The following is a 19,435-nucleotide window of genomic DNA, read 5'->3' as shown; positions in this document are numbered from 1 at the left end:
TATTTAAAACTGTTTTGAACCAAATAGTAGGAACAGTGGCGCAACCAAGGGGGGGTTTTGGGGGTCAAACCCCCCCCCCCCCCAGAGCCGAAAAATTTAAAGGGTTGCCAAGTATTATTTTGAAATTTAACACTATACATCACACAACTACAGAACAGTAAAAAAAAAGACACTACACGTTAATGCTTCCAGTGCGCTATTTTCTCTTTGAAGGAAGCACCACACTAGCCAACGGACTAGCATGCAAAGCTCAGTGGCACAGTCGGAAAACATTTCTCTCAAAAAGTTTCCGGCCTGAGGCGGGAATCGATCCCACATTCCTCAGCACGATGCGGCTAAACGCCTTGGTGACACTAACTACACGGCTACGAAGCCCACTAACTGAGTTTGATAATAAATCTTCGAACTGTTTAGTACAATACCTATAAGTAGATGAAAAAACCGAATTTAGAACTATACCATTTAATTCCATTAGAGTTTGTAGCCTTTGACAGATACGCGTATTTTGACCTCAACTGTAAGGCCGTCTTCAGTGTCGTGTACTAGGTGTAAGTCGAGTCTAGTACACGACACTGAAGACGGCCTTACAGTTGATGTCGAAATACGCGTATCTGTCAAAGGATACAAACTCTAGTGGAATTAAATGGTATAGTACTAAATTCGGTTTTTTTATCCACTTAACATTGTTTGATTCGTATGAACACTGGTAATGTCAGTAGTTTTCATAGTTTTATTCTTCCAAGTTTTTTTTGTTATTCTTAAATTTTTAAGGGAGTTTTATAAAAACAAAATTATCTGCGAATCATAACTACAATAAGCTAATATATAACATTATTTTTGAAACAAACTAACGGTGTTGTGTCCACAGTTTGTTAAACCTTCAGATTTATTGGAATCTTTTCATTGCTGCAGCTGCCGGTGGAAGCATTTCGGCCCCATTAGGAACTTTTGACAATTTTGAGATTTTTTAGGTGTTTTCTTTTTTTTTTTCATGAAAATAGGATGTTTATGTAAAAAATATATGATACTCTCGGATTTGTCTATTAGAAATATGGATGCAATAGCATCCCACTACAATAGTAAACGAGCTTGAGCTTGATTGGCCGCCCGTGGTTGACTGCTTAGGACTGATAGACACCCTCGGTGTATAAGTGCTGGTAATTTTCTATTTACGGGGATAGTGGCGCCTGCCACATCAGAATGTAGATCAATGAGGGGAAGGGGAAGGAATTGATGCGGCATTGAAGCGGTTGACATTGAACCACCAACCCGGTCATCCCACTACAATAGTAAACGAATCGGACTACAAAGTCATCCAAAATAAAGTTTAATAGGGTCCTACAGCCCTGTCCCAATTTCAGCGTCAAACGCTTAAGTTTAGGTCAAAAATACATGTTTACTCAATTTTATAAAGTTTTCCGTTCGTTTAAGTCTAAAAAAGTTTTTTTAATGTTTTTTTTTAGATTTTGTCACACCCTTTAGCTTAAACTCAAATTTTGGGTATATTTTGTTTTCCGTGTTCCTCTCGAAATGTCAGATAGGAACAACCCCAGTGTTAAAACTAAAACTCCTGTGGTGTTTTTGTCGACTAAGCGAACGTCAAACATGATCACAAGTATCAAGGTTCATTTATGGACACAATTTTTAAATTAAAGTTTAAACATGTTATACCCGTCATTTGAGCGGGAAAAATGGCTAAAGTGGTTGCAGTAACATGCTCTTTCATGTTATTCAATAACAACATGATTTCATTAAAAAAATTAGGACCCAATCGTCGTTTAGAGAACTTTGAGGTGTTATCACATATTTGGACATAAAATCTTCACAATGAAAGTAGCCCTCATGTTTGATCTATGGACTCGATTTTATAGATGGCCAATTCTGTAAGATCTGGCAATTAGTTTTCAATGATTTTTATTGCAAATTTCTGTTCTTAAAGATTATTCTCGAATTCATTCTCATTGTTGAAAACCTTGAAAACATTTTTAATGAACTACACAGCGGGAGAGCAGCTGAGCGGCATCACGCTAATTTATAGTTATCTTTCCTAATTCATTTTATTATGCAAAAACTAAAACATACTTAAATTCTCCAACTCAATTTTTTCATCAAAAAATATCTTCTCAAAAAGTATTTTGAAATTTGCAAAACCCCCCCTAGAACCAAATCCTGGTTGCGCTACTGAGTAGGAAACAGGTGATTTTCAGTTTGAAAGAGTCAAAATTTTAAACCACCGTCAAAAAATTTACGTCGATTTAGCCAGAGATTTCCACTTATGAGGATTCCGAGAAAATGCTAAGGATTAATGGAAGAAATTCCTGAGAGAGCAGAGAAGTTCATCGGAAAGCGAAGGATTTCATTAGGAAACCCAATATTTAGTAATAAATATGATGATTATTTGACGCAACTGATGATATGGAAAGACGCTATCAATTGTGTGACAAATGTTATTGTTCCGGGAGGAATTCCATCAGAATTAAGAGATTTTTGTAGAAACTGATACTCCAGGAGGGAGCTACGGATTTTGTTTAAAAAAAAACGAGGCCTTAGAGAGCTATCAGACATGCAGTTTGAAGTCAAGCAAGAGATTTCGATAGGAACTAAGAAAATCTGAAAGCTGTTAAAGATTTATTAGCATGGTATATCTGCCAGGATCCTTTCAATGAATTTCTTGCACAATATCTCCAGGAATCCGACCGGGAATCAAACTAACAATTTCTACGAGAAATTCAGGAGCATTCGCAGTAATTCAGGATTTTTTTTTACTACTGAATTTCTCCAGGAAATCGTGCTATGAATTTTTACTATGGATAAACACCTTTGTTTTTCTTAAGTTCTTTTTTCAGTTGTTACTTCAGAAATTGTTTTAGGGATCCTTCATGAATTCCTCTAGGAATTCTTACATGAAGCTTTCCAGAACATCATTCTTGACATTCCTTCCAGTGATAATTCCAGAATTTCTCTAATGTAAAAACTATGAAACAGGAAAAAGATGGAATTTATTTTTTTGGAGAATACCAGAATATCTAAAAGGACGATATCTCCTGAGATAAGTCATCCCCAATTCCTCTAAGAAATCGATTGAGAATTCAATGTTTTATGTAGAAATTCTTTCCAAAAGTTTTAAAATCTTCTGTGTTAAAATTAAAAAAAACTTCTTGGAATGCATCAATGTCATTTTAAGTAACTCCTCTAGACTAGAGATAGGTAAAAACGAATCGGAACCGTGCAAATGAACCGAATCACTTAATTTTCAACTACGAAGCTGCTGATGTTTTCTTCGGTTTTCTGTGAGCAAAAACAAGGAGAGCGATATTGGTTGCTTTTTTTCACACATACGATGACAGTTCCTTACGAGGTGATCCGTTGGTGCGAGTGCTTTGTGGTATATCTTTATGCTTCGCAGTCGCGAATTGATCCGTGGCTCATATTTGGCGAGAGTAGGTTCATTCGATCAGCAGTAACACAACCGATCAGACAAAAAGTTATCCGTAAAATGAACAAAATGACTCTTTTCTCATATTTTCTTTCGTTCTTGGCTTTATTATAACGCTTGACACGTGCCTTGCTTTGCACGCCACGCCACATGCAAGCACAGTTTGCTAGTTCTCTGTACTCCAGCGCTCGCAGCATAGGCAGACAAATTTGCCCCGCCCACTTGCATTACAGGCAAACGAAAGGTAAAGAGAGAAAGTGTTCACCTGAACGGCAAAGCGCATAGTTTTGCATTATTCGCCTTATTCGTTTGATTGGGGTAGGGGAAATCTGCCGAATATTGTGTTCCTGTCCGATTGAATCATGTTGGGAAATGAGGAATGAACCGGAATGGAATCCGTTTCGCTCGATTCAGTACGCTCTTCCTTTAGGCGGCATCCACAAATTACGTAACGTTCTAGGGGGAGGGGGGGAGTAGGCTACAGCGTTACGGCTCATACAAAAATTTGAAATTTTTCATACAAAAAGCGTTACGGAGGGGGGGGGGGGAGGGGGTCAAGAATTTTTCAATTTTAGCGTTACGTAATAAATGGATGCCGCCTTACGAGCCGCTGAGCCACTGAACCGTTCCAAAGATCCGATTCACTAAGGTGAGTGATTCGGATCGGATCCATTCACTAAAAAGAGGCGTATTACCCATCTCTAGTATACACCATTTTTTTACTGAAATCAGCAATATTTTGTTGAAATTTTCCTAGCTGATATTTTCAGTAAATCAAAATGCTGAGTTTCAGTAGGAACCTGCTGATTTTTCAGCGGTCCGCACTAGCGTTGGGCGATTTAGAATCGATGTTCCAAAAATCGATGTTTTGATTCCGATTAATCGATTTTTTGAATCGATGTTTTGAGCATCTGAAATCGGGTGAATCGTTTCTCCTCATTCGATTTTTAGATTCGATTCATTTTGATAAAATCTATGAGTATTTTTCAATGTGTCGATGAAAAGAAATAGAATTTTAAACGAGCCTTGAAGTATGTAGTATTCTCTATTGGATTTCAAACTGATTTTATTGAAAAAGGGAAAAATGAATGCAAATACATTTGGTCACATTTCAAGCTTCATAGATTTCAATTCGATTTCGATTCGAACCGATTCAAATATATCGATGCGAAGGATTCGATAAAATCGGTGAATCGATTCGACAGTTTGAATTTGAATCGACTCAATAACATCGATATTATGGACAAATTTGCCCAACGCTAGTCCGCACTGAAGATCAACAATTCGGTTTACTGAAAATGTCAGCTCGACAAATTTCAGCTAAAAAATTGCTGATTTTATAATTTGATGACAAGATTTTTAGTAGATTTATCTAAAACTGGCTACGATCAGTAGTTTAAGGCTTTTCCTAGTTCCCTTCCCTGTTCTACTTTTAAGATTCTATAGAGTCTTTTATCTGGGCAAAAGCAACGATAACATTTATTCCCAAAACCATTATAGATAGCTTAGTTACAATATTGACATAATAGAACAATTTCGAAATTTATTCGGCTCCGTAATGCCATATGCTACATGAGCCCTTAGTTAAAAGTAATAAAATATTCAATTTAAAATTTTACTTTATCCTGTTTGTATAGTTTTAGGATTTCGAAGAAATTTGATGGCTAAGAGCCATGGAAGGATTTTTTTACTCTCTCTGATAAGCCGTCTACCTAGGACTTTTTCATATAAAATATGAAACTCGAATATTTCAATTTTTCACCGATAGAATATTTTGAGGCAAGGATTTTCCGAAAGGTTAGACCATAACCTAAGACCATACGAAAGGAAAATTTGAGGTTCATTTTTGTTTGATAATATCGTAATTATCGCAAAACCCCTATGTGGGAATTTAGAAAAATTGAAAATTAATATGTTTCATGATAGTAACGTTTTTGACGATGATTCTAGGAAAATTCCAACAAAATTTACAATATGGAATCCTGATGCAAAGTTGTTTAAAACTTTAACCGAACTTCTGTATTCAGCCTTAGAAATCCAAAATCCTTGGAAAATTTGAACATAAAGCTCTGAAAAAACAACAGTGTGTTTACAGTTACCATAAACTGGAGATTGGCAAAATGAATCAGAGCCGTTCAAAAGAACCGAATCACGCAATTGAATAAGTGATCCGTGGCTCTTTTTTTTGCGAAAATCGGTTCACTCGATCATATAAAAAGTGACCCGTGAAAAGAACGAACTGATTCTCTTCTCCTATTCTCTTTCATTTGTATCTCGACTGGACACGCTAAGCCACACATACAAGCACACATTGCTGCTTCCCGGGCTATCAGCGCTCTCAGCAGACAAATCTGCACGGCCCACTTGCATTACAGGCAAAGAGAAAGTGCCCCCTGAACGGCATGCAAAGCGCATAGTTTTACATCTTTCCTTTGGTTCGTATAGGGGAAATCGGCCGAACATCGTGAGTTCCTGGAGAAAGAATGTACGAAGCGAAAGATCGTACAACATATGGCGCGTGAGTCGCGCAAATACGAAAATGACCATTGGATCCGTTTGTTCGGTTCAGTTCGCTCTTCCTTTATGAGCCGCTGAGCCGCTGAGCCACTGAACCATTCAAAAGATCCGATTCACTAAAGTGAGTGATTATGCTACTAATGCTCTCAATTAGAAAACGTCATCTGGCGGTGTCGCATGAACCACTTGATTTGTCAAGCGAATAAAATACGACAGGCTGCTTTGGGCTGGTCACATTGTCCGAATGATGGAAGAACGATAAGCTAAACTGCCCATAACTGCCTGTTTATCACATTCGACATTTTTGACAATTTCAAGTTAATACGGGGAGAGTCATCAAATGATAAATACTTTCGATCAACTTACTGAAATCTGTGAGATTGTTCTAGAAATCCGAAAAAAAAATGCAAGTTGTTTTGTCACATTGGTAATTGTAACCGCATAACAGTCACGTTGAGATTTGACATATGCCTTGTAATGTCGTAGGAATGAAATTTCTAGCAGAATTATTTTCTGACTGCCGAGAACTCAAAAAGGCTTATTTGAGGCTGAAATTTTGTACAACTCATATCGCATACTGGGTGAATGTATGCGATATGAGTTGTACAAAAATTCAGCCTCAAAATAAGCCTTTTTGAATTCTCGGCATTTTTTTGAAATTTTAGTTTCCTCCCATACTGCCATAAAATGCAAACTTGGTGTTCCATTTACTCAATGCCTACTTTTGTCGAATGTTACAAATATGCAGTTATGGGCAGTGAAGTGCTTATATATGAAAACTTAAATTTATAACTAGTATTTCTTGATTCACAAAAAACATTCCAACGGAATATCGAGATCGGGTGAAATCATAGCGGGATCCTGTAGATTTCCAGTGGAATCTTTACAGTTCCGGAAGATTGCTAGCAACTACTGCGATGAAGATTTTTGATAGAGTCAAAATTCAAAACAATAGGGTTCAAACACTAAGAATTCCCAGCCAAATCTTGAAAATTCTGAGAGAAACCTATGGATACTTTTCTGGCTCAGAATGTTCAGAGGGAACTTGAGGGCACTCATCCCGTTGATTGCTAGCTCCTGGGGTTTCTCAGATAACAAAACGCTCAGGCAACAATAATATACGCAGAAAGGTGCGTTATTCGATGCATATATGTGCAAGAATTCCGCATAAAATGTCGTCAAAAGACAGGGACAAAGCCTGCTTCTCAGCTTAGAGTTCTATGAGTACTTCCACAATTACCAAATAAGAGCTATCCTTTCCAAAGATATAATTTTCACTCCGTATATAATGTGTCAGGGATTCTTCATGCTCAATGAAGTCGAAGATATTTACGTTATGAAAACAATGTTGAACCGTCTGGGACTCGAAATCATGCATTCTCTACTTATTTATAGAACGGGAAAGTTGTACTCATATCCAACTTTTTGTGATCCTTCTTGTCAAAGCTTGTTGAAAGTGTTCAGTAGTCTCGTAACCGTAACTGGATGAAATCGATTATCCACAGCTTGTTAGTTGGACTTATGGCAATGTCGTCAGGAAATTATGCACACCAAACTAAGTAGCAAGATAACAAGCCACTGTAGAGTTAAGATGTATCGCGCTACTGTTGTGTAACATTTTTTCAATATTGTATCGACGAGGGACTCAACTATTGAGGCAAAAATAGTGACACGCCCTCTCGCAATTCCAGCGCCGGGTAATAACACTGATGTCACCACCTTCGTCGTCGTCATCATCATCATCTTAATAAAATCTTGCTTCTTCTGCAAAGCCGGTTTACTGCACAAGTGGTGATTCAGCAGAGACTGCACGTTCCTGACCTGGTCTCAATCGAACGCATTCATCACTCCGTAGAGTGTCTGCTAACTACTGACTTCACGTCTATCTACGGCGGTGGGAGGCGTTTGACTCGTCGTCACTCGATTACTGCTAACCATATTAGACGAGTGCTTGCTAAACGATTGTTGTTCATTTCCCGACCGGTCGGTCGTGTGCTGATGCCTTGTGTCACACCAAACAACATTGTCGTCACGAGCAAATACCATATAGCTCGCTCACATGAAAAGCACGGGCGTGCATAAAATAGATACAACAGCGTTAACGCATCCGAACCGCAAAGCGGGAGGCCTCTAGGTTCCGCTCAGCTAGCAACGAAGCCCTTGAACCACCCACCACCACTGCGAACAAGGGCTAAATCCCTCCCAACCAGTCCGAAGCCTTGGAGACGGGTTAAAGAAAAACTCATCGAAGGAGAAGAAATAAAGTCGAAAAAGTTATTACGGTTCGTTGACGGAGTGTGTCGTTCACATTTACTAGCTTCTTCAGGTATTCGTTCCGTGCGCGCCCACCTGCTCAAATTAGATTCCGGGAAATGCGAAGGAACTGCGAAAGTAGACGGCCACATTTAAGTAGGAATAAAATACAATCAATTTTCCGTTTGCAAGTTTTTCTTTCTTTGCTGGGTTCCTTCGAATGGTATAACGACTGGAGCTCAATTCCTTCCATTTCCCGTAGATATCGAGCGATGAGGTAGGGGTAAAAGCCTTCTCGCCTCAAAACCGTGCTTACACTTTTGTACGAATAGGGTTGGGGAGTTTTCTGCCTCCCCCATTGCAAGCAGACGATGATTTTTTTTGTTCGGTTCGTGGTAGACACCATACCTAGTCCAACGTGCGGTGTGATACTATTGCGTAATCCATGCATCATACCATCCACCCAGTAATTGACCTCACGCAGAATTGGTGTCAACTGGTTTCCGACGAATCACTGCGGTTTCGAATGCGCGATTGGATAGTAAAATGAATCACTCTTGATTGCAATCCTATCTTATTTCCTAGTTACTTAAGTCTAGTTCCATTGGCTACCAAGAAGAACAAGAAGAATTATCTGTAGTGCCAGATAACTTCTCTAAAATACAACTGATTTGTTGCTTTCAATAATAGTGTTTAGCAACGCCTTACATCCACATAAAACTAATATAGGCCAATAGTAAACTACAATGAATCATTAGGGGCCCAGATAGCCGTAGCGGTAAACGCGCAGCTATTCAGCAAGACCAAGCTGAGGGTCGTGGGTTCGAATCCCACTGGTCGAGGATCGTTTCGGCTTGGAAATTTTCTCGACTTCCCAGGGCATAGAGTATCTTTGTACCTGCCACACGATATACACATTAAAGTAGTTCAAAAAAATCGTTTTTGCTCCACACCGCTCATTCGATTCTAGATCAAATTCTGAGTGTCTCCCCAAAATTTGAGCTAATTCGGATGAAAACTGAGACTGCACAAGCCTTTAAAAGTTTATATGGAATTACTATGGGAAAGCTAGCAATTCATTCATCGGTCATAGTGTTTGCCCATGTGCTCTTGAGGATTAGTGCTACGTTGATACGGTGAGATACATTCATCAGCTACAACTTTGCCGAAGACCATTTTTAAATCGGACGCCTCAGCAATTAGTTATTGATTTTTGTATGAGTTGTAAAACTTTGGCTATAATAATTGGGCAATTCTGCAGGCATCACTGGATATATGCAGTAAAACATAGTAGCCATGATTTGTGCGTGCTATCTTTCGCGCCAGATGCAGCAATGTTGCCTGTTCAGAAGTGAAATGAGCACTGTTGAAGAATTTGTGACTGGATATAAATCAATAATTAATTACTGAGACGTCCGATTTGAAAACGGTCTTCGGCAAAGTTGTAGCTGATGAATGTTTCTCATAGTATCAACGTAGCACTAATCCTCAAAAGCACTTGGGCAAACACTATGACCGATTGAATGAATTGCTTGCTTTTCCCCATAGTATTCCCATATAAACTTTAAAGGGCTTGTGCAGTCTCAGATTTCATCCGAATGAGCTCAAATTTTGGGAGGACACTCAGAAATTGATCTAGAATCGAATGAGCGGTGTGGAGCAAAAACGATTTTTTGGAACCACTTTAATACACATGCAAAAATGGTCATTGGCATAGTAAGCTCTCAGTTAATAACTGTGGAAGTGCTCATAAGAACACTAAGCTGAGAAGCAGGCTCTGTCCCAGTGGGGACGTAACGCCAGAAAGAAGAAGAAGAAGAATGAATCATTCTTCGGCATTACCTGACATTCGACAAATTTCAAATGATCCCATCAATCGAATAGGGATTTGCTAAACTTCTCAACTCGGGTGAAAAGTCTTCACCGTAAGCTCAATTATGCCCGTTTAACACCTTAATCTGCCATGGATATTTCACATCTCATGCAATGTGTATAACCAGAACCGAAGTATATTGTATGAGAGAACATGTGCCAAGTTAACAATCCCTAAAACGTCTCGCTCACTAATGTAAAAGTCGGGTTTCCTGTCTGCTGATGAGCCGTACAATTTAGTATATGTAACCGTAGCGCCACTATATTGTGTCAGCTTATCGTACGGGCCGGGGCAAGCCAGGACTAATAACTAAAATTCTCCAATTGCGTGTCGTTCTCCCGCGCCCAGTGGTGGGACTTGTGGGTGGATTTTATCCTAGCAAACTAACGGTGGCAGATTCATAAACCTTGTCTGAAAAGGACACGGCCCAATCTGGCTCCCAGGAGCTATGTTAAGCTCAAAATCCAACAAACAACTTAACCATTCGGATTCGGTGGTAGGTCATTTGGCATAAAGTCGTTTGGCATAATGGGCATAATAGTCGTTTGGCACAATGAGTCTGAAGAGAAGAATTTCTTAAAAGGACATCCATTTTCACGCTTCTATTGAATTCCTCTGACGACATCAGGCTTATTTTGGAGTTAATTGATACTAAAATGAAACTTTATTGAACAATCATATGCTCTTGAATTAACTAAAGCAAATTAGAAAATATATTGACAATAGTAATTTTATTATTTATTCAGAAATTATCTTTCTTTCAAATCAGTTATCAGCGAAAATAGAAATCGATTACTGCCCTTACTCCGATGATTCTGAACACAATGTTTGATGTCCTTTCTTCTTATTATGCCGCAATAATTTTTGGCGTCCAATCTTCTATTGTTTTAATAATAAATTCTACCTTCTTTTAAAAATAGGCAGTTCTTCATATTTATACTGTTATAAGATAAAAAAATTTATATCTTGCTGTTTTATCAATTCTTGCGAACCATCCTCTTAAATGATCATTACTCTAGAACCTGTTAATATTTCAACATAAATTATTTTTTTACAAACACATGATCTTCTTTCAAGATCTTCTTTTTGGCATTAACGTCCCCACTGGGACAGAGCCGGCTACTCAGCGTAGTGTTCTAAGTGCACTTCCACAGTTACTAACTGAGAGCTTTCTTTGCCTTAATTGCCATTTTTGCATGTGTATATCGTGTGGCAGAACGATGATACTGTATGCCCAGGGAAGTCAAGGAAATTTCCATTACGAAAAGATCCTGGACCGACCGGGAATCGAACCCAGACACCTTCAGCATGGCTTTGCTTAGTAGCCGCGGACTCCAACCACTTAGCTAAGGAAGGCCCCGCAGATATTCATTCTAAATCACTCATTATGCCAAACGGGCATTATGCCAACGACTGTATGCCAAACGGCCTTATGCCAAACGAATGTATGCCAAACGGGGGTAAAATCTCGGATTCAAAGAAGTTTAATGAACTCGAGATGCAGGAAAACAAGACATTGACAAAAGTGGCAAATAATAGCACGTAAGATTTACAATTATAATGTCTCAGCAAAGGAAAAAGTCACTGAGCCATACTTAGTCTTCTACTCAGCATAGTTTCTGCTTACTTATAGCACTACTAGTAAAGTTTAAGTCATCGCTTGAGGCGCGTCCACGTTCGAAACCATGGGTAGGATGTTGGCAAATATTTTGTGCACAGAGAAGCTACGAAAATTTTAACCCTAAGGAACCCTAGGCTGGAAATTGAAACTTTCTATGTTTGAGAGGCTGTTTTCCGCACAACAGAAAAAAAAACATATTTCTTAGCTTGAGCTTGAGCTTGATTGGCCGCCCGTGGTTGCTACTCCAGTATCGCCAGATCAGCTGCACTTACACAAGGAACCAACCAGATGACTGCTTGGGAATTAACAGACACCCTCAGTGTATAAGTGCTGGTGATCTTCTATTTGTAGGCAATAATGGTGCCTGCCACGTCAGAATGCAGACCAATAAGGGGAAGGGGAAGGAGTTGATGATGCATTCAACTGGCCCTCACGGTAGACCGTATATACCACTGCATCTACGCCAGTTCATGCGGGAAGGGTGAAAGATTGGGTATTTTTTTATGTCAGAGAGGCTTTGCTGGTTTGGTTAGCAGACTGCCTATGTATCAGGCGTAAGGAAAGGCGTCCTATAATGATGAAGTAATTGAAGCGTAGGGAAACGGTTTATTCCTGTCCGTCTCAGGTTCTAGCAAATGCTATGAACTGTGATAGATCAACTGTGATATATTAAGAGTGGTAGATAGAAGCAAGTGAAAGATACAACTACAAAGTACGAGGAAAGGGACGGGCCCTGGGATTGAACCAATGACCTTCTGCTTTTGGACAGAAGCGGTAGCCATTAGACCACAAACCCCGTCCAGAAAAATAACAACAAGAATAACATTTAAAGTTGACTGTAACATATGATAAATATGGCAATTTTCCGAGCGTTTCTTCCAAGATGCTTTTATTCATTTCACCTCTTGAGATACTGCGAAATTTTCAATGAAATTTATCATGCCTCACAAATTATTTTTTTTCATGAATTTCTTTCATGTGGTAAGTGTTTGCAAAATGAACACCGTGCCTTTTATCGAGAAAAAAACAAATTTGATTCAATTTTTATCAAGCACGGACGATTTAGTGTGTGTTCGGGTCGATACGGAGGTCAATTGAAGTGAAAATATAAACGAAAACAAAGATTTTATAAAACCACGTTTGAAAATTAGAACTGACGTAACTTTTAGCTCGGGAGTCTTGAGGTATTTCAGTGAGGTGAATATCGTTATGATATGATGGTCAAATCTGATACCTTTAGAGTTCTTTATGAATGCAACGGGAATGCAACGGAAATTCTCAAAAATATTTGGTTTTAGTCACGTTTTTTGCGTTATGTTCATTTTACCAATCATCAGCAGTGCATTTTTACCCAACATAGTGCAGGTAAAATGAACATTTGCATTTTTTTAAGCGAAAAAAATATGAGAAAAATTTAGCTATTTCAGCCTGAATTCGTGTAGCTGCTGAAGATAACATCCTTATTTTTTTATATTGTGCGATAGAACTACACAAATTCCTCGTTTTTTCTATCAGAACAAGATGATATCCTTAAGGCTTGCATTTTACCACCCCTTCCCTAGTTCATCTATGATTATCTGCGACTGTTAATGCTTTTTTTCAATTCCAGATCGGTTGTTCAAATCTTGGTTATAGTTTACCGATGTTTGGAATTTTGAATTAAATGTGTAGAAAGAAACTTCGACGAAGCCTATGATGAGAATTTCTCTGCAAACTGTGTCCTGGGTCAATGTTAAAGTAAACTGTTAAAAAAACTGTTGAAAAAAATCCATGGGCCAATTCTTAGAATGACTTAGTGAAGGAATTATTTTGGAGAAACACAAAACTGCAAAAATATCCCTGGATAAATATCTCAAGAAGTTCAAGAAGGCCCGGAGCAAACCTCATATGCTTGTTAACTTAAAAAAGCATTGCTGCTTATCATATTTCTTTAATAGTATTTATTCTTAAATCTTACTATCTTTTATTGTATAAGTTAAGAAGCTTATGGTTAAGAAGCTCTTCCTAAAATCCTTTAGCAGTTGTTCTAAATTCCAAATTGGTATTTCCAGAAGTAGGTGATTGCAAATTCCACACAAGTGCTTCTGGAAATTTCTTTTCAAAAGAGACGATGTTCTGGGTAAAGTCTCTGTAAACAAAAAAAATCCTTTTGCAATTATCAATTTTAGTTTTACAGCGGCTTTGAGTTCTGCATTGTTCTTTATTGTGATTATTTCCATCTAATAAACTTTTGGTCACCATGATAGTTCTAAACTGTTGGGCTTATTCTTTCTAAATCTAGTGGTGAAAAAATATCTTGAAGATATGGTATGATTTTTTGAACGAACTTCTGTCAGAAATCGCAGGGACTTGAACAACTAATAAAATTTATCGCAAGAAAATAAATTATCAATTCAGTGTCCATTTGATTTTGGCAACGCAATAAACAATTTTACGTTGCCAAAATCTAACAATCAAACGGTCTTTTAATGATGCATTTTTCTAACACAATTTATTGTGATTTGAACTACAAAGTCATCCTATAACCTTAGTTATGATTAAATTGTTGATAATCATTGCCATAATCTAAGAAGAGGTAAACCGTTCTATTTTGGCACGGTGTAAAATTGTATGTTGCCAAATCGAACAGGCACTTAAGTATTAAATCAGCTCTTGAAATATTTTTTGATTCTTGGGAGAAATTTCTTAGAGGATATTTTTTGTAATTTTTAGAAGGATGATCATAACGAATCCCTTCGAAAAAAAAATCGTTTCTTTAGAATAGCTAGACCGATCAAGCATAACAATAGTTTTTTTTTTTTAATTTATAATCTTCATTTTACGATGCAATTTTGGGCCAACCTGTTGCAAAAGGCTACACGTTCGATTGATAAGCGAATGGTCATGGGTTTGCGTCCATGGCTGAATGATTAAATAAACACAACTCACAGATTAGGGGCCCAGATAGCCGTAGCGGTAAACGCGCAGCTATTCAGCAAGACCAAGCTGAGGGTCGTGGGTTCGTATCCCCACCGGTCGAGGATCTTTTCGGGTTGGAAATTTTCTCGACTTCCCAAGGCATAGAGTATCTTCGTACCTGCCACACGATATACGCCAAAACACAGTAAGCTTTATTAATAACTTGAATGCTATAAGAACACAGAGAACAGTCTGCCAGAGAAAGAAAGAAGAAGAAGAACTCACAGATTAAATCGTAATGTTGTGTGATATGCAACATAAAATCAATTAAAGATTTTTTCACTACAGCAAGTTTCCATGAAAAATGTTTCTGTAGCTCTGCATACAGAGCTAAGTTCTCCAGTAATCCATAAAAATATATGCTTATATTCAATTATTTTTCTACATACTATTAACGTTATCAGATCGACATCAATTGCGTCGTTTGCATACAAATGCAATAAATATGTAAGCACATTACTCGCAAGTGAATCTTAAACCGACTGCATAATCAGTATCAATCGTAGGAATCAATTCCACAAAACACTTAGATACTACTCACCTGCTGTATGTTTTTTTTTTCTTGGTGCATCTGCACCCAACATCAAACAGACATCTGCCGGGTATCATTTCCAGCCTTCTTTGGCAAGTCTCCATCCACAACAAACTAATCAGATACATACTACAGAGGGGAGGCACATATTTATGAAACACACATCCGACGAATGCGGACTTCCTACCGCACCCGGCATGTCGATAACCGAAAACCGTAACGAACCAACGAAGAAAAACCATACACCAAGCGCTGGAGGCTTGTGGCCGCCCCTGAACTTGAACGTGTTTTCGATAAGTGCAAAATATTTGTGTTGCAGCAATTGGGCGCCACATTGCTATCTAGTTCAACTCTTTGGAGGTGCACTGCTTCAGAGGAGCTATGACGTGACGACGACGAACAAATTAACACCCAGTGAAGGTCTCCCAAGTCGTTTGTGTTGCGGTTTTTGGAAGCTCTCACCAACACCGGCGTACTCAATTGAATCATCGGTAATGCCCCTTTGGTGTGCAAAGATCGCATCGCGCGTTTGGCACCGCCATCAGTAAGTTGCTGATTAACTGACTGACTGACTGACTACCACCACGTGCGATACGTGATTCTATGGACGACAAGTGTTTTCCTCCGTTTTTGGCGTTCTTATCGCGTTTCCAAACACTTAAATTTGGCATTGTATGTGATGTGGTACCGGTGGCCAGCTAGCCGTAGCAGTGAACGGAAGGTATTCAGCACGACCAAGGTCGTGGGTTCGAATCCATCGGTCGAGGGTTTTTTCAGGTGGGAAATTTTCTCAACTTGCCAGGATATAGAGTATTATCGTACCTGCCACATGATGGATAATTGGCAAGAAAACCTCTCAGTAGTTAAAACTCTGGAAGTGCTCATAAGATCATTAAGCTGAGAAGCAGGTCCTGTTCCAGTTGGGACGTAATGCTAAAAAGAACTAGAAGATGTGCTGTGAAGCGAAGCAATGTCCAAAACTGTGTAGAGGCAGGTTACAGTCGTCGAATGAAACACGGTGTGAATTTTATCGCTTCGACCTTCAAGTGCGCTGTGCTACAGTGTCTCTACTACATCTGCCAGGGAAGAACTGTTATTTGAACTTTTTTTTTATCAACAAGGGTGGAGGTGGTGGCGTTGCGATACGAGTTTGCAGTTGCTGATGATTCATTTTGATCTGGAAACGATGGCGATGAACTTGTACAGGGTTCTGTTTATATTGTTTTCAGGTGGACTGTAAGCAAAACAATTGTGGGGCAATGGTGAATCATAGCCATTATTTTTGTTGGGGGCTTAAACTGATTCTGCGCTAATTTGCTTCGTTATCTTTCGAGAAGCTTTGTTGGTATTGTCGATTTTTGGAAGGGATTAGAAGATCGATTAATCAAATATATAATTCAGGAAAGTGCACTTGCCAAGCCGTAACAAAACCCTTCTCCAGTAATTCCAATAAAAAATTTATTCCGTGACTCCTGCTAAAATAACTCAATACAGATTATTCGTGGAAGTTCTCCATGGATCCCTAAAGAGATAACTCTAAAGTTGAAGAAATTTCCCAGAGGTTAGGAAATTTAACAAAAATACGTTCAATAATTGCTTCAGAAATTCATGAAAAGTACTTCAAAATACCTTCGAGATTTCTATCAGAGATTATTAGGATTCCTCCCGAGATTCTGCGAGAATTTCATGAAGATAGATGAAAAAACCGAATTTAGTACTATACCATTTAATTCCACTAGAGTTTGTATCCTTTGACAGATACGCGTATTTCGACCTCAACTGTAAGGCCGTCTTCAGTGTCGTGTACTAGACTCGACTTGAAGGCATTTCTCCAGAGTTTTCTTGCGAAATTTCTACATTGCTCCTTGCACGATTCAAACTCTGCTAAAATGCTGCATTAGTATTGGCTAAACCAGTGATCCTCAGCCCTGTTTTTTTAACCATTTTTATTCCTAATAGTGGATAGTTTTTGTAATGGTTTTTGTTTGATGTTCTTAATAACTTTGGAAGTATAACACTTCCCGAAGAAAAAATATGCGGAACTTATCAGATTTAAGAGATGCAGACATCTCTTGCGGGCCGCACTTTGGTGACCACGGGGCTAAACGGTCTTTGGGATTTGTAAACACTAGTTTTTGGTAGTTTGGGACCAGGAATGCCTCCAAATTAAGAGATTTCTTTAAAAATTCAAAGTACTCAAATCCAAAAATACGTGTGCTTTTCTGAATTCAAATCACATAATAAGAAAAACCTCAAATTTTAGGCAAAAAAAAAATTTAGACGTGGCGTAAACGACTTGAAGGTGAAGTCATAAATTATTACCTTCAGTAAATTCTTCATAATTTTATTATTTTTTAAACAATTTTGAAGCTCTTAAGTAATTTTGAAGCTCCTTCAAATTAAATCTACAAAAAGTTTGTAAACATCAAATTTATCAAACATAAAAGTCTTGAACTAACTTTGTATGACCATAACTCTATTAATACTCATCCGATTCTAAATATTTTAACGTGCTTTTGAAGCTAATTTAGTTGTTTTTAAATTGTGTATACAATACATTCAATTCAAAATTGGTTTGAATTAGTTATTTAACAAAAACTACCCAAAAGCATTATTTTTTATAAAAAAATAAAATTTCCTTGTATTATTTATTTTTTTTCGGCGGAAATTACATATTTACTATTTAAATGAAGTTATAAAGTATCTTGATATAACTCTGGATAGCTTTTGTTCAAATACTAAGTCAAAACTTTATTTTAATAAAAAAATGTTGTACACATAGTTTGTATCAAAAGTATGTAAAATTATTTCGAATCGGTTAAGTATTCATGAAGTTATGAACGAACAATCTTAATATTTTGGATCAAACTTTGAGGTTTCTCTTTTTGCTTTTGTGAACTTTCGGAAAAAAAGGCGCTCCCTACTCTTAGAAACTTTTATCGAACTCCTACAAAACTCTTAAAGGATAAAATTATCTATTTAAGAATTTATCGGTTTTCTTCATAATAAGATCAACATTTTAAGGCCATTTAAAGCGCTAATAGTAACCATACAATATTTGCTAGCTACCACCATGAAAACATTTCCCGAGGTCGTTTCGAAAAGTTGGTTGAAAATTGGATCATGTTCAAAATGAGCCAATGGGTGGAGTAGAACTCCATTTAGTGTGAATAGTTAAGAGTCAGCTACCAAGCATCTCCATGAGTTCTTCCGTATTAAGGAAACAAGCGTTATATATTACGTTAATCAAATCTCTAGGAAAGCTTCCGACTTATGCGAAAAAGTGAAACATGATTGAATTTCTTCGCGATATTAAATGAAAAATCTATGATTTTTGCTTCAAGACTTGTAGCGGCAACTCTTAGGTGAGCGAGAATTAACACCGTTTGGCAAAGTAATAGATTGAATCCTAGGAGGGATTCAATAAGTCGGGTCATTTCACCCTATCAGTGCGTATTGGACCATGTTACTTTACATACTCCTCCAGATAGCGTTGGGCAAATTTGTCCATAACATCGATGTTACTGAATCGTTTCAAATTTAAACTGTCGAATCGATTCACCGATTTTATCGAATCCTTCGCATCGATTCGAATCGAAATCAAATTGAAATCTAGAAGCTTGAAATGTGACCAAATGTATTTGCATTCATTTTTACCCTCTTTCAATAAAATCAGTTTGAAATCCAATAGAGAATACTACATACTTCAAGCACAGACAAACAGACGTAACAATTAGAACAAATTTCTTCAAAATCCATCGCCCAGTTTTCACCATCATCATCTGGTGAGCATGTAGCACGAAAAGGTGTTTCGTGCAACAAGACCGGCAGATGGCGGTAGTGTGAAACGTCAAACGCGAAGAAAAACGATGCGCGCGCCTCTGGTTGTGAGATTTGTAACCTAGCGAATTTGAAATGATCGTTAAAAGAGTGGTCGATGGAAATTTCATCAGTGTTACGTCTGTTTGTCTGTGCTTCAAGGCTCGTTCAAGATTCTATTTTTTTTTTCATCGACACATTGAAAAGTACTCATAGATTTTACCAAAATGAATAGAATCAAAAATCGGGAGAATCGATTCACCCGATTTCCAGATGCTCAAAACATCAATTCAAAATTCCTTCAGAAATTACTTCAACGATCCTATGAGATTTTTTTTCATGGAATTCTAAGCATTTCTCTTAAGATTTCCTTAAATTTCTAATGATTTTTTTTATAAATTCTGCTGCTTGTTAGCTTCTGATGAG

The 19,435-nt window shown here is 37.9% G+C and overlaps 1 protein-coding gene across 14 annotated transcripts in view; it reads right to left on the bottom strand.

Moving 5' to 3' along the window:
• Positions 1–19,435, bottom strand: part of LOC5576630 (syntaxin-1A) — a 208,713-nt gene that overhangs the window by 125,259 nt on the left and 64,019 nt on the right. Inside the window, exon 1 of one of the 14 annotated variants that reach the window (XR_002499408.1) lies at positions 15,200–15,244. The exons of the other annotated variants lie outside the window; for them this stretch is intronic. The gene's annotated coding sequence lies outside the window, so the exon portion shown is untranslated. Of the gene's footprint in view, positions 1–15,199; positions 15,245–19,435 lie in introns of those variants that run through there. 14 annotated transcript variants of the gene reach the window in all.

The sequence above is a fragment of the Aedes aegypti genome, chromosome 2 (genome assembly GCF_002204515.2).
Source record: "Aedes aegypti strain LVP_AGWG chromosome 2, AaegL5.0 Primary Assembly, whole genome shotgun sequence".
In the NCBI taxonomy this organism is placed as follows: domain Eukaryota; kingdom Metazoa; phylum Arthropoda; class Insecta; order Diptera; family Culicidae; genus Aedes; species Aedes aegypti.
Note: the sequence above shows the minus strand (reverse complement) of the source record. Positions and strands in the feature narration are given on the sequence as shown.